Source organism: Eumetopias jubatus, unplaced genomic scaffold, assembly GCF_037043125.1.
Source record: "Eumetopias jubatus isolate StellerSeaLion01/CBP00866 unplaced genomic scaffold, mEumJub1_p1.0 scaffold_8, whole genome shotgun sequence".
In the NCBI taxonomy this organism is placed as follows: Eukaryota; Metazoa; Chordata; class Mammalia; order Carnivora; family Otariidae; genus Eumetopias; species Eumetopias jubatus.
The window spans coordinates 99223620-99239189 of record NW_028274814.1 but is presented as its reverse complement, the minus strand read 5'-3'; positions in this window follow the sequence as shown (position 1 = coordinate 99239189).

Genomic DNA, 15570 nt, shown 5'->3' with positions numbered 1-15570 from the left:
AAGAAAGATTTTCAAGTACTTTGTTTCCTGCCCCAGGGAACTAGGTCTAATTTAAGGAAAAAAATACTGTCCTTGAAGGGTTAAAATTACTATTTAATAGAAAACAACTTCTACATCTATGTGGGTTATTAACTATCCAGCAACAACTGGAGAGAGACACATTTAAACATATGCTTGAACACAATTTATGTAATTGAGCTATATGGCTTAAATTGCATAATTTGTTTTTAGGAGGGAGTTCTTAAAATAAGGACTGCAACTGTTAACAACCTTCTGCAGATTTCTCTTAATGTCTTTTTTTGCCTACCTGGGTAATAATTATAGATGTTAACAAGAGTAGCATTATTCTTTCATGTGATATTAGGTGATAAATATTAAATAGATGAGAATTATAAAGTGCTTAATGATACTTTGTTAAAGTATTCCTGGATACTTCTGGATTACTAAATCAGTTTAAACTAGGATCTGTAAATTATGGTGAAGTATTTTAAGAATGTTCAGAGTGGGGATCCCTGGGTGGCTCAGTTAGTTAACCGTTTGCCTTAGGTTCAGGTCATGATCGCAGGGTCCTGGGATTGAGTCCCGCATTGGGCTCCTTGCTTAGCAAGGAGCGTGCTTCTCCCTCTGCTTGCTTGCCTGCTGTTCCCCCTGCTTGTCCTTGCTCATGTTCTCTCTCTCTCTGACAAATAAATAAAATCTTTAAAAAAAAGAATGTCCAGAGTGTTTGAGAATTTTTCACATAGGGTATTTAATTGCTTATTGTTTTAAATGGAATATAGAAAACCTTTATTTTCATATTCAATACAAATAATAAAACTATATATATACATATATATGTAAAATACATACTATGTGCCTGTAGGCACAAAATAAAACATAAGATATTTATAATGCTTTAGATAAGATTAAAACTTTATTATTTATTTAGCTAAGATCTTATATTATTATTATTTATTTAGCTAAGATCTTATATTATTATTATTTATTTAGCTAAGATCTTATATTGCTTTAGATAAGATTAAGATCCTTATTATTTATTTAGATAAGATTTTATATTTCTTTAGTTAAGGAGATAAAACAAGCAAATATAAATACAAATGTATAATATTAAATGTACAAGAAGAAATTTAGTAAAAGATAATGTATAGATTAATTATGATATTAATGACAGAGTGTTGGATAGCAATAGAGACTATATTATATAGTGTGTTATATCAAATCACCTAGGCTACTTTATGGTGCAGTAGCAAATTACCCCAGGTCTCAGTGTCTTAATTTATTTCACATCACATATCCATTGTTGGTTTTCAGTGGTTCTGCCCTATGTTCCTTTTACTCCAGGACCAGTGGAGTCTTCAGTGATAAGTTGTGTTACTTCAGCAAAGTTTAAAATGATGTCACAGCGCAAGTCAGGAATAAGGAAATACAAATGAAAGGGTCCTGGGGTGGGCCTTTTGGTATTTTCAGTCAACTTCCAGGAAGCTTGTGTGATTGAAACTCCAAAAAAAAGAATAATAGAAAATGAAATCTGAGTGTTTACTCTGTGTTAATTTATGAGAGTCTTATAGATCATGTTCCTGGGTGGGAGGGTGAGGCAGGAACACTGGGTTTTATTTTGAGCAATAAGAGGACTCATTACGTTTTAAGCACACGAAAAATTTTGTTGTTGTTTTTTACAGTTTTTATTTGAATTCCAGTTAGTTAACATACAGCATAATATTAGTTTCAGGCATAAAATATAGTGATCCAGCACTTCAACACCCGGTGCTCATCACAAGTGCACGCCTTAATTTAACCCATCCCCCCACCCATTTCCCCTCTGGTATCATCAGTTTGTTCTCTGTAGTTAAGAGTCTGTTTCTTGGTTTTCTCTCTCTCTTTCTGTTCCCTTTGCTTGTTTATTTTGTTTGTTAAATTCCACATATGAATGAAACCATATAGTATTTGTCTTTCTCTGACTGACTTATTTCACTTAGCATAATACTCTGTAGCTCCATCGATGTCATTACAAATGGCAAAATCTCATTCTTTTTTATAGCTGAGTAATATTCCATTACATATATATTATATGGAATATTATATATTATATGTAATTATTTAATATATAAATAAAATAACACATTCCATATTATATATTATATGGAACATATAGATTATATGGAATATTTTATATGTATATATAAAATAGAAGATATTTCTCTCTTCTACTATGTTATATATAAGATATATATCATATCTTCTTTATCCATTCATCAGTCAGTGGACATTTGGGCTCTTTCCATAAATTGGCTATTGTGGATAATGCTGCTATAAACACCAGGGTGCATGTATCCCTTTGAATTAGTATTTTTTGTGTTCTTTGGGTAAATACCTAGTAGTGCAATTGCTGGATCATAGGTTCTTTTTGTAAGCTTTTCCTGAGGCAAGGGAAACAAAAGCAAAAATAAAATATTGGGACTTCATCAAAATAAAAAGCTTCTGCACAATGAAGGAAAAAAATCAACAAAACTAAAAGGCAGCCTACGGAATGGGAGAAGATATTTGCAAAGACCATATATGATAAAGGGTTAGTATCCAAAATACATAAAGAACTTGTAAAACTCAACACCCAAAAAAGGAATAATCCAATTGAAAAATGGGTAGAAGACATGAATAGACATTTTTCCAAAGAAGGCATACAGATGGCCAGCAGACAAATGAAAACATGCACAACATCACTGATCATCAGGGAAATACAAATCAAAACTACTGTGATATCTCACCTCACACCTGTCAAAATGGCTAAAATCAACAACAGAGGAAACAACAGGTGTTGGCAAGAATGTGGAGAAAGGGGAACCCTCTTGCACTGTTGGTGGGAATGCAAATTGGTACTGCCACTCTGGAAAACAATATGAAGGTTCCTCAAGAAGAATTTAATTTGATTAACCATTTTAAAATATTTATCCCAGCTCAGTTTTGACAAGAAACTATATTAGAGTAAGATATTCATTGGAAGGCTAGTCCAAGGAAGTGCTGATATTGACTTAGACAAAGGCAATAACCATAGATACCATGACAGGGAATCATATTTTGTATCTTAATGAGTAGATTTTTGATGGATAGGATGTGAGTTTGATAAAAAGAGGGGACTACAGGATAATGCCACGGTTTTTGGTTTAAGAAACATGAAAGAATTAAATTCTTACTTATCTTGAGATGTAGACAAATGGAAAATCAAAAAGGTTTGGGTTTGAAATCAATAGTTAAGATTGTTTATATTCAGATTTCTATTAAATTCTATATGGAAATGTTATGAAGGGTATTAGATGTAAAATTTTGGAGTTCAAGGAAGTGTTCTGGACTGGAGACATAATTTATGAGTACCCAAGATATATATATGTACATATAAAATCAAATCTTGGTGTTGGATGGAAGTGATTGTATGTCAAGGGAAAAATACTTTCTCAAGGACTGGTTCCTACAGTTAGAAAGATGAAAAAGAATGAGGAAAGGATACAGGAAAAACAGGGAGGTGAAAAGAGAAACAGGAGAGTGTGCATTCTCAGAGGCAAAGTAAGAAAATGTTTCAAGAGGGCACCTCGTGTACTTTGAGTAAGTTCATAAAATAAAGACAGAGAATTGCACATTTCATTTGCAGTGGTAATTAGTAGTTCTTGCATTAAATGTATTAAATGCATATCTACAAAATACTCAAAATTCTAGTCTACAATACCCTGTAGGGTAAAGTAGTATAAGTATTGTGAGAAACCATAATAGGCAGTATAATTTTTCAATAGATAAAAACACATTACTTAGAGTGATGCCTTAAAAAATGTTTTGCTTCAATTTAATTTGGTCTTCATGTTAATAGACAATTCCCAACCAAATCAGCTATGTAGAAAGTAGTCAATTTAAGAGATAAAAATAATTTACCATATATTTTGTGCATCATGATTAGTAAGGTGTTATGAACAAAGAAATAGTCTTTGATTAATGGATCTCATAAATCTTTTTCCACAGAAGTTTGTCTTGCTTTCCATTATACATATCCTGGTACAAGAATATGATTTTTATGTACAGATTAAATTAAACGTAGATCTTGAATATATTACATCTTTAAATAGACTTTGTTTTTTAAACTACTTTTAGGTTTACAGCAAAATTGAATGGAGAATACAGAGATTTCCCATACACTCCCTGCCCCCACACATGCACTTTATTCCCTTATTATCAACATCCCCTCCCAGAGTGGTACATTTGTCACATTGATAAACCCACACTGACACATTCATAATCACTCAAAGTTCATGGTTTACATTATGGTTCTCTCTTAGTATTATACATTCCATGGGTTTGGACAAAGTATCATGACATATAACCATCATTATAATCACATACAGACTCGTTTCACTGTCTTAAAAATCCTCTGTGCTCTATCACTCTACCCTGCCCTGTAATCAGTCTCTAGCTACCACTGATCTTTTTACTATCTCCACAACTTTGTCTTTTTTTTTTTAAGATTTTATTTATTTATTTGACAGAGACACAGCAAGAGAGGGAACACAAGCAGGGGGAGTGGGAGAGGGAGAAGCAGGCTTCCCGCGGAGCAGGGAGCCCAGTGTGGGGCTCGATCCCAGGACCCTGGGATCATGACCTGAGCCAAAGGCAGACAATGGCTGAGCCACCCAGGCGCCCCAACTTTGCCTTTTTCAAAATGTCATATAGTTGGAATCATACAGAATGTAGACTTTTCAGATCGGTTTCTTTCACTTAGAAATATCCATTTTAGGTTCTTCCATGTCTTTTTAATAGTTGATAGCACATTTTGTTTTAAAGCTGAGTTATATTCCATTGTCTTGATGTACCACAGTTTATTTATCCATTCACCTACTAAAGACCATTTTGGTTGCTTCCAAATTTGGGCAATTGTGAATAAAGCTGCTATAAACATCCGTATGCAGGTTTTTGTGTGGACATAAGTTTTCAACTCCTTCAGATAAATATGAAGGAATGCAGTTACTCTATTGTATGGGAAGACTATGTTTAGTTTTTTTTATTATGTTATGTTAATCACCATACATTACATCATTAGTTTTTGATGTAGTGTTCCATGATTCATTGTTTGTGTATAACACCCCATGCTCCATGCAGTATATGCCCTCTTTAATACCCATCACCAGGCCCCCACCTCCCTCCCCTCTAGAACCCTCAGTTTGTTTCTCAGGGTCCATAGTCTCTCATGGTTCGTTTCCCCCTCCATTTCCCTCCCCCTTCATTTTTCCCTTCCTGCTATCTTCTTTTCTTTTTTTTTAAACATATAATGTATTATTTGTTTCAGAGGTACAGGTCTGTGATTCAACAGCCTTACACAATTCACAGCACTCACCCTAGCACATACCCTCCCCAATGTCTATCACCCAGCCACCCATCCCTCCCACCCTCCACCACTCCAGCAACCCTCAGTTTGTTTCCTGAGATTAAGAATTCCTCATATCAGTGAGGTCATATGATACATGTCTTTCCTGATTGATTTATTTCACTCAGCATAATACCCTCCAGTTCTGTCCACATCGTTGAAAATGGCAAGATTTCATTCCTTTTGATGGTTGCATAATATTCCATTGTATATATACACCACATCTTCTTTATCCATTTATCTGTCGATGGACATCTTGGCTCTTTCCACAGTTTGGCTATTGTGGACATTGCTGCTGTAAACATCGGGGTGCACATACCCCTTCGGATCACTACATTTGTATTTTTGGGCTAAATACCCAGTAGTGCAATTGCTGGGTCGTATGGTAGCTGTATTTTCAACTTTTTGAGGGACCTCCATACTGCTTTCCATAGTGGCTGCACCAGCTTGCATTCCCACCAACAGTGTAGGAGGGTTCCCCTTTTTCTGCATCCCAGCCAACATCTGTTGTTTCCTGACTTGTTAATTTTAGCCATTCTGACTGGTGTAAGGTGGTATCTCACTGAGGTTTTGATTTGGATTTCCCTGATGCCAAGCGATGTTGAACACTTTTTCATGTGTCTGTTGGCCATATATTTAGTTTTTTATAAAAGAAACTGCTGAACTATCTTCCAAAGAAACTGTGAGATTTTGCATTTTCACCAGCAATGAGTGATAATTCCTGTTGTTCAGTGGTCTCACCAGCATTTGGTTTTGTCAGTGTTCTAGATTTTGGCTACTCTTTTTTTTGTTTTTGTTTTTAAGATTTATTTCTTAAGGGGGAGGGGGAGAGGGAGATAGAATCTCAAGCCAACTCTGTGCTGAGTGTGGATGGAACCTGATGCCAGGCTTGATCTCATGACACTGAAATCATTACCTGAGCTGAAACCAAGAGTAAGTTGTTCATTTTTTAGCATGTGGTTGCCTAGTTGTCCTAGCACCATTTGTGAAAAGACTGTTTTTATTCCATTGTATTGCCTGTGCTCCTTTACCAAATACCATTTAAGTTGACTACATTTCTATGAGTCTATTTCTTGGCTCTCTATGCCGTTGCATTAGTCTATTTGTCTATTCTTTTGCCAATATCTTGGTTATGTAGCTTTATGGTAAATCTTGATATCTGGTAATGTCAGTCTTCCATCTTTGTTTTTCTCCTTCAAAATTGTGTTGGCTATTCTGGGTCTTTTGTTTCTCCATATACACTTTAGAATCAGTTTGTCCATATACCAAAATAACTTGCTGGGATTTTATTGGGGATTGCATTGTCTATATAGACCAAATAGGGAAGAACTCCTTTCTTCATACTATGGAGTCTTCCTATCCATCAATATGGAGTATCTCTCCATTTCTTTAGCAATTCGTTGATTTTTTTTTTCATTGGAGTCATGTATTTTTTACATGTAGATCTTGTACATATTTTGTTAGATTTATACCTAAGTATTTCATTTTGGTATTAATGTAAGTGGTATCATGGTTTTTTTTTTTATGGTATTTTTAAGTAGTCTCTGAATTCAACATGGGGCTTGAACCCACAACTGCAAGATCAAGAGTTGCATGCTGTACTGACTGAGCCAGCCAGGCACCCCTAAATGGTATCATGTTTTTAATTTCAAATCCCACTTGTTCATGCTGGTATATAGGAAAGCTGTTGACCTTTGTATATTAACTTTGTATCCTGCAACCTTGTTATAGTTGCTTATTCCAGGAGTTTTCTTGTCAGCTCTTGAGGATTTTCCATATAGATGATTATGTCATCTGTGAGCAAAGACAGTTTTACTTCTTCCTTCTCACTTCCCAATCCATTTATGTCCTTTATTTCTTTATTGCATAATCTAAAATGTCCAGTACAGTGTTCAAAAGGAGTAGTGAGAGGGGACAACTTTGCCTTTTATCTCCTATTAGTGAGAAAACTTCAAATTTCCCACTGTAAAGTATGATGTTAGCTGTAGGTTTTTTGTAGGTATTGTTTATCAAGTAGAGAAGTTCCCTTCCATATCTAGTTTACTGAGAATTTTTAATCATGAATAGATATTGGATTTTGTCAAATATTTTTTCTGCAACTATTGATATGATTGTGGGTTTTGTTGTTGTTGTTGTTGTTGTTGTTTGTTTGGGTTTTTTTAGCCTGTTGCTGTGATTGATTATGTTAAAAGATTTGCAAATGGTGAATCAGCCTTCCATAAATCTCACTTGATTGTAGTATATAATTATTTTTATACATTGTTGGATTAGATTTGATAATATTTTGTTGAGAATTTTTGTATCTATGATCATGAGTGATATTAGTGTGTGGTTTTCTTGTTGGTATTAGAGTAATTCTGGCCTCATAGAATGATTTTCAAAGTGTTACCACTGGTTTTATCTTTTCAAAGAGAATGTAGAGAATTGGTATAATTTCTTCTTTAAATCTTTGATAGAATTTACTGGTGAACAAATCTAGGTTTGGTACTTTCTGTTTTTTGGAATGTTATTATTTATTATTGATTCAATTTGTTTTAATACATATAGGCCTATTCAGATTCTCTATTTTTGTATGAGTTTTGACAGATTTTGTCTTTCAAGAAATTGGACCATTTCACCTTGGTTATCAAATTTGGAGGCATAGAGTTATTCATAGTATCCCTTTACTATCTTTTTATTTTATTGTATTGTATTTTTTTTAAAGACTATTTATTCATTTGACAGAGAGAGAGAGAGAGAGAACACAAGCAGGGGAAGGGGCAGAGGGAGAGGAAGAAGCAGGCTCCCTGCTGAGCAGGGAGCCCGAAGTCGGGCTGGATCCCAGGACCTCAGGATCATGACCTGAACTGAAGTCAGATGCTTAACTGACTGAGCCACCCAGGCATCCCCCTTTACTATCTTTCTAATGTCCATGCAATTTGCAGTGATGCTCCCTCTTTCATTTATGATATTAGTATTCTCTGTACTTTTTTTTTCTTAATTAGCCTGGCAAAAGACCTACTGATTTTGTTAATCTTTTCAAAAACCATTTTTGGTTTTCTTGATCTTTTAAACTGAACTACTGGTTTTGATTTATTTGATTTTTAGTCCAATGTTTATTATTTCTTGCCTTGGATTTAATTTGCTCTTTTGCTTGCTTTGGATTTAATTTGCTCTTCATTCTCTAGTTTTCCAAGGTGAAAGCTCAGGTGATTGATTTTAGATCTTTTTTTCTCCTCTAATATATGCATTTAACGTTATACATTTTTGTCCAAGCAATGGTTTTGCTGCATCCTACAAATTTTCATAAGGTGTGCTTTATTTTCTTTTAATTCAATATTTTAAAATTTTTCTTAAGATATTTCCTATGACTCATATTTTATTTAGAAGTATATTGTTTAATCTCCCAAGTATTTTGTGGTTTTCCAAATATCTTTATTTTATTGACTTCTAATTTAATTTCTTTGTGGTCTAAGAATAAACATTACATGATTCCCATTCTTTTAAATGTGTTAAGGTGTGTTTTATGGCCCAGAATGTCGTCTTTCCTGTTGACTGTTGTATGGTAAAGTGTGTACTCTGCTTTTGTTAGACAGAGTAGTTGATAGATGTCATTATATCCAGTTGATTTGTGTTGCTGCTGAGTTGAACTATGTTCTTACTGATTTTCTACCTACTGGATCTGTTCATTTCTGTAAGAGGGGTATTAAAGTCTCCAAGTATGGTGTATTCATCTATTTCTTCTAATTTTCCAAGTTTTTGCCTCACATATTTTATGTTCTGTAATTAGGCACATACACATTAAGAATTGTTGTTTTCTTGGAGAATTAACCCCTTTAATATTATGTAATGTCCCTTTATATCCATGATAACTTTCCTTGAATTAGCTCTGTCTCAAATTAATATAGACTCTTACTTTTTTTAAAATTAATACAAGCATGGTGTATGTTTCTCCATCTCTTTGCTTTTAAGCTCATATGTCTTTATATTTACCATGGATTTCTTATAGGCAACACATAATTTCCATATTAGTAGTATACATGGCAAGAACAAATGCAAGGAAAATCAGCCTCAACTCATCTATTAATAATTTCCAGAATTTGACACCTGCTAAATAGATTAGCAATTAATCATCTAAAATTGAAAATCACCAGAAGATAAAATAATCACCAGGTGTCAGCAGAGACATTAATCAGAAGAATTAGGCTTGGGTATTCAGTTGTAGAAATAATCAGATTTATAATATGAGCACAGTCTATTTCAGATGCTTTAAGTGATAAAATAATTTCTTGATAACACACACTTGATAACACACATTATAAAAATGACCAAGGAGATTTTATAATTGCATAAATTTTAAAATCCAGATAATTAAATTATAAAAATTTTAAAATGAATTAGTTAAATTACATATTCCACCCTGCTAAAGTAGAATTCATGATTCAAATTTGGGGAAATTACTTATAATGTAGTAAAATGAGACAAACTTTTGGAATAAAAGGTAACAAAGATAGAGACATGAAGAGGATAGAAAGGAGTATAACATAAAAATAATTATCACTTCTTGGCCTTTTGGCTAAGATCAAGTGTAACATAAAGGTAATTAAATGATTTAATTAAGTGCCAAAGGATAAACCAAAGTAAGCAGAGAAGAGGCAATGCCATAGGAGGTAACAGCTTAGAATTTCATTGAATTGATGACAGACATGAAATCGCATGTAGCAAACAGTGTAAGACTCCAAAAACAAGCTAAAATGTTGGGTTGCCACATCTTCATTATTGATGAAAGAAGAGAGTGAAACAGAAGAGATTAGAGCAAGACAGTTTATTACAAAAAGACAATAGAAACTTCAGTATGGTTGTACTAGTTCTCTGGCTTGTAAGTACCAGTTGGGGGTTATGTAGTCAATGAGTTGAACCACAACTGAAGAACACAAGGCAAGAGGTTTAGAACCTTTGGTAGCTGACAATGAAGAGACAGACCCTTTTCCTGTGGAGCAAGAAGTTACATAGCAGTCACTCTGTGGTCACCTTGATCTACTTAATTGCCTGTGTAGTTGGTTACAGAAATAACTTAGCATCAGGAGACAGATAAGCCTTGCAGTTTGGAGCTCTCTGCAAGGACATGCAGGATGCTCAGGGCCCATGGATGACTGCTTCTCCCAGCATGGAAAGTCAGGGAATTGAAGTAATACAAATTATTGTGCAGCAATAATTTAATAAGACAATGGAATGGTTTATTGATATGGTGAAAAAAAAAGTTGCCAATCTCGAATTCTAAATCCAGGAGAACATCTTTCAAGAATAAGAATCAAATAACATTTTTAGATAAATTAGAATCCACACATTTCATTACTAGCATAACGTCATTTGGTAATATTCTAAAAGTTGAACTCCAGGAAGAATAAATAAGCTAAGAAATATATGAAATAGTAGCAAGGAAGGAAATTAGTAGATTTTTGTTTAAGCCAAATAAATACTGACATAAAACAACAGCAATAATATATAACTTTGGTGTTAAATATCCAGAGTAATTATCAAAGAGCAATATATAAGAAGAAGAGAATGTTTGGAGTTAAAATGTGATAAATACCTTGTGTAGTTGAGAAGACATAGAGATTTTGACTAACATTAGATATCCAGCATGTCTTTTAAAATTTAAGTAAACCCCTAAAAGTATAGATTAGGGAAAGAAGAATAAAATAGTATAAAACTAAAAAATGCAAAAGAACACATAAGAAAAAAATAAGCACAGATAAGGCACAATAATATAAAGTATAAAGATGATAAAAACATCTTTAATATGATATATGAATATATATCAAAATATTCTATTTAAATGATAGAACATAATTGGATTGTATTAAATTGCAAGAAATTTATAATGTAGTACAGAAATTGAACAATAAAAAGGCTGTATGCACAAACAATAAATAATAAAACATATGAATCTATGTTAATAGCAAACAAAATATATTTCAAAGTCAAAAGCATTCTGAATATGCAATTCTCAAACACACTAGTAAAAGATTTAATTCACCAGTTCCATATAGTAATTTTAAAGACAAAGGAACCTGATGACATGGGCACAAAATACCTAAAATCTGATTTGACAAAATTAAAAGGAGTGTTTGACAAATCTTTTATCAGAAGGGTGACTTTAAATACACCTGTTTGGGGAAAATAATTAAGTACATAGAAATCCTGTCTGCCTAGTGTACATTAATATTTATTGAAAAGATTGTCTTTTTTGTGGTGGCATAATTGACAGAAATCAAGCAACTATGTGGAGTTTTGAGTTTAGACTTTTACTGAGGTTAATTGGTCTATTCAGTAATCCTTGTATCATGCTAGTAGTTACTAACTATATAAATTATAGTAATTAATACACTACATTGGTGGGAAAACTGTTTATATGAAAATAAAGTAAAAGCTTACTTCTACCTCATACTATATGCAAATACCTCTTCTAGATGGATTGTGACCTAAATGTAAAAATAAAGTAATGCAGTTATAAAAAAAGTTAGGAAAATAATTTTATGGGATTTGGGTAAGAACTTTGTTTTTTTTGTTTTTTGTTTTTTTAGATTTTTATTTATTTATTTATTTGACAGAGAGAGACACAGCGAGAGTGGGAACACAAGCAGGGGGCGTGGGAGAGGGAGAAGTAGGCATCTCAGGACCCTGGGATCATGACCTGAGCTGAAGGCAGATGCTTAACGACTGAGCCACCCAGGCACCCTTGGGTAGGAACTTTGTAAACAAGAAAAAATAAGAACTAATATGAGATAAAGATTAATACATATGAGTATGTAAATATTTCATAACATATTGTGTTCATTAAAATTCCATTGGAAAAATAAAAGGCAAACTACAGTGTAAAAGAGGATATTTGCAACACATGTGATTGACAGATGTCTCATATTTAAATTATACAAAATACACAAAAAGATCAAAAGAAAAACAGGCAAAGGATTTGGTTAGGAAGGAAGGAAGAAGGAAAGAAGGTAGGAAGGGAGGGAGGAGTGATAAGGAAATGCAAACTGCTGCATCCAAAGACGAAGAGAAAATCTTGAAAAAAGCAAAAGAATAAAGTTAAATCACATTCAAATAAGTCAATTAAATGGCAACTATCCTTTTTTGTCAGAAATGGGGAAAAAAAACAGGGAAGGGAAGAAAAAATAAGATATCTACAAATTGCCAAGAAAAAGTAGCAGCTTTTCAAAAATTCTATACCCATGGGAACTATTTATCAAAGTTTTAGGTGAAATAAAGACATTGGGGTAAACAAATATAATATCCCAAAGACAATATTAAGAGTGTTCTTTAGGCAAAAGGAAACTTCTCTATGATGGAAGGTTAGAGATGCAAGAAATAGAGCACAATGAACATGGCAAATATATTAATTATACTGACTGTATAAAACAAATGTAGTAATGTTTGTGAGACTTAAAACATAGACCATGTGACAGTAAATGTAGTTATGGTATGCTAAGTTCTCTAGAGTATCTATGGCTGGGCAGCAGAGTAAAATTAGCAAGTGTTATTAGATTTTGATAAGTCAAAGATATATGTTGTAGATTAGAATAACTAATAGTACTATAAAATAATCACAATAAAATAATCACTAAAAATAGTTTACTTTCAAGGTCTATAGAGGAGAAACTTCTAGGATAGTATTTTTAAAATACAAATTAAGTAAAAGTAATAGAATAAAATGAACATAAAAAGTGAGGAAAATGTGAATATATGGTAAGATATTTATCCTTTATTTTTTTTTAAACATTTTATTTATTTATTTGACAGAGAGAGAGAGGCAGTGAGAGAGGGAACATAGCATGGGGAGTGGAAGACACTGCGGGGCGAGTGGGAGAGGGAGAAGCAGGCCTCCCGCTGAGCAGGGAGCCAGATGCAGGGCTCGATCCCAGGACCCTGGGATCATGACTTGAGCTGAAGGCAGACGCTTAATGACTGAGCCACCCAGGCGCCCCTATCCTTTATTTTTATACAATTTTATTAGTATTATACAAATTTGATTGAACTTTATGATTAATATGTAAAGGGGTTTAATGGAAATAGACAACATATATAAACATATGTATATATAAATAGAGGAAAACTCTAAGAATCCAAAAGAAATGCTAGAAATAAATGAAACATGCTGAAACATAAATGAAGAATGTCTTTGATGGTCTCATCAGGAGACTGGACAAGCTGAGAAAATAACCAGTGAGCTTGAAGATTTGTCAGTACACATTTCTCAAGTTGAAATTCAAAGAAAACAAAACAAAACAAAACAAAAACATGAGAAAAAAAGAGGACAGAACATCCAAAGACTATGGGACAATTTGGAAAGGTGTAAATGCATAATTGGAATAACAGAAAAGAAATAGATAATGGAGCAGAAGAAATATTTGAAGTAATAATAGCCAGGAATTTTCCAAAATTAATGAGACATCAAATTACAGATCCAGGAAGCTCAAAGAACACCAAACAATAAATACCAAAATGTATACCTAGGCATATCAAAGTCAAACCAAAGACAAAGAGAACATATTGGAAGAAGCCAGAAGGACAGTCATAGATGAGCAAAGGTAAGAATTACTGTGAATTTTTCATTTTAAACCATGCACATTAGAAGAGAATAGAGTAAAAAATTTCAAGTAAAAAAATCATCAAACTAAAATTCTGTGTTCTGTAAAAATATCCTTCTGAAACGGAGGAGAAATAAAGTCTTTCTTTCTCAGAAAAACAAAATCTGAGGGAATTTATGGACAGATGATATGCAAAAAATGTTCCTCCTTCAGTAAGAAGGAGATTACAGAGTTCAGAAACTTGTATTACATAAAGAATAAAAGAGCATTAGAGAAGGAATAGATCAAGATAAAGGAATATCTTAATTAAAAAAATAATAGATTTAAAAGATAATAACCTATTAAGTTAATAATAGTGACAATGTATTGGATGATTATAGTATCAGTGGAATGAATTACAGCAAAGTCACAAGTGATGGGAAGGAATGGTGAATTATCTGTTATGAGGTAGCTTCACTACATATGCTGTAATAGAGTTTTATTTGAAGTGGTTTCAGATAGGGCGCCTGGATGGCTCAGTTGGTTAAGCGACTGCCTTCGGCTCAGGTCATGATCCTGGAGTCCCGGGATCGAGTCCCACATCGGGCTCCCTGCTCAGCAGGGAGTCTGCTTCTCCCTCTGACCCTCTTCCCTCTCGTGCCCTCTATCTCTCATTCTCTCTCTCTAATAAATAAAATTAAAAAAAAAAAGAGCTTTAAAAAAAAATGAAGTGGTTTCAGATTAGTTGTAAATATGCAAACCTAGGGCAGCCAATAAAAACCTTTTTAAAAAAATATAATTAATATACTAACAGAGGAGATAAAATGGAATCACATAAAAAGTTCAATTAAAATCAAAGAAAACCAGGGCGCCTGGGTGGCTCAGTCGTTAAGCGTCTGCCTTCAGCTCAGGTCATGATCCCAGGGTCCTGGGATCGAGTCCCACATCGGGCTCCCTGCTCAGCAGGAAGCCTGTTTCTCCCTCTCCCACTCCCCCTGCTTGTGTTCCTGCTCTCGCTGTCTCTCTCTGTCAAATAAATAAATAAAATCTTTAAAAAAAAAATAAAATAAAATCAAAGAAAACCAGAGACTGCTTTTTGGTTTGTTTGTTTCAGATACAGCACACATATACAATGAGAAACAAAAATGAAAACCTGACTCCATGTTGTCTATAGGAAATCTACTAAACATATAAAACACAAAAGGTTAAAAGGACAAGGGCAAAGGTATACCATGCAAACCTTAATCAAAAGAAAAACTGGAGTATTAGTATTCACTTCAGAAAGAAGCTGATACAGAACAACAATAGAAGTATCATTGATAAAGGAAGGCATTATATTGTGACAAAGGGGTCAATTCTCTAAGAATAATTAGCATATATGCACCTAACAACAGAGCATCAAAATATAAAAGGCAAAAACTAATAGATCATCATGGAGAAGCAGACAAATCCACTATTATAGTTGGAACTTCATCACCCCTCTATAACTAATACACATAGCAGGCAGAAAATCAATAAAGATATAGCTGATCTAAGTAGCGTTATCAAATAACTTGATCTAATTGACGTTTATAGAATACTCCATTTAACAACAGTAGAATGTATATTCTTCTGTTCCTC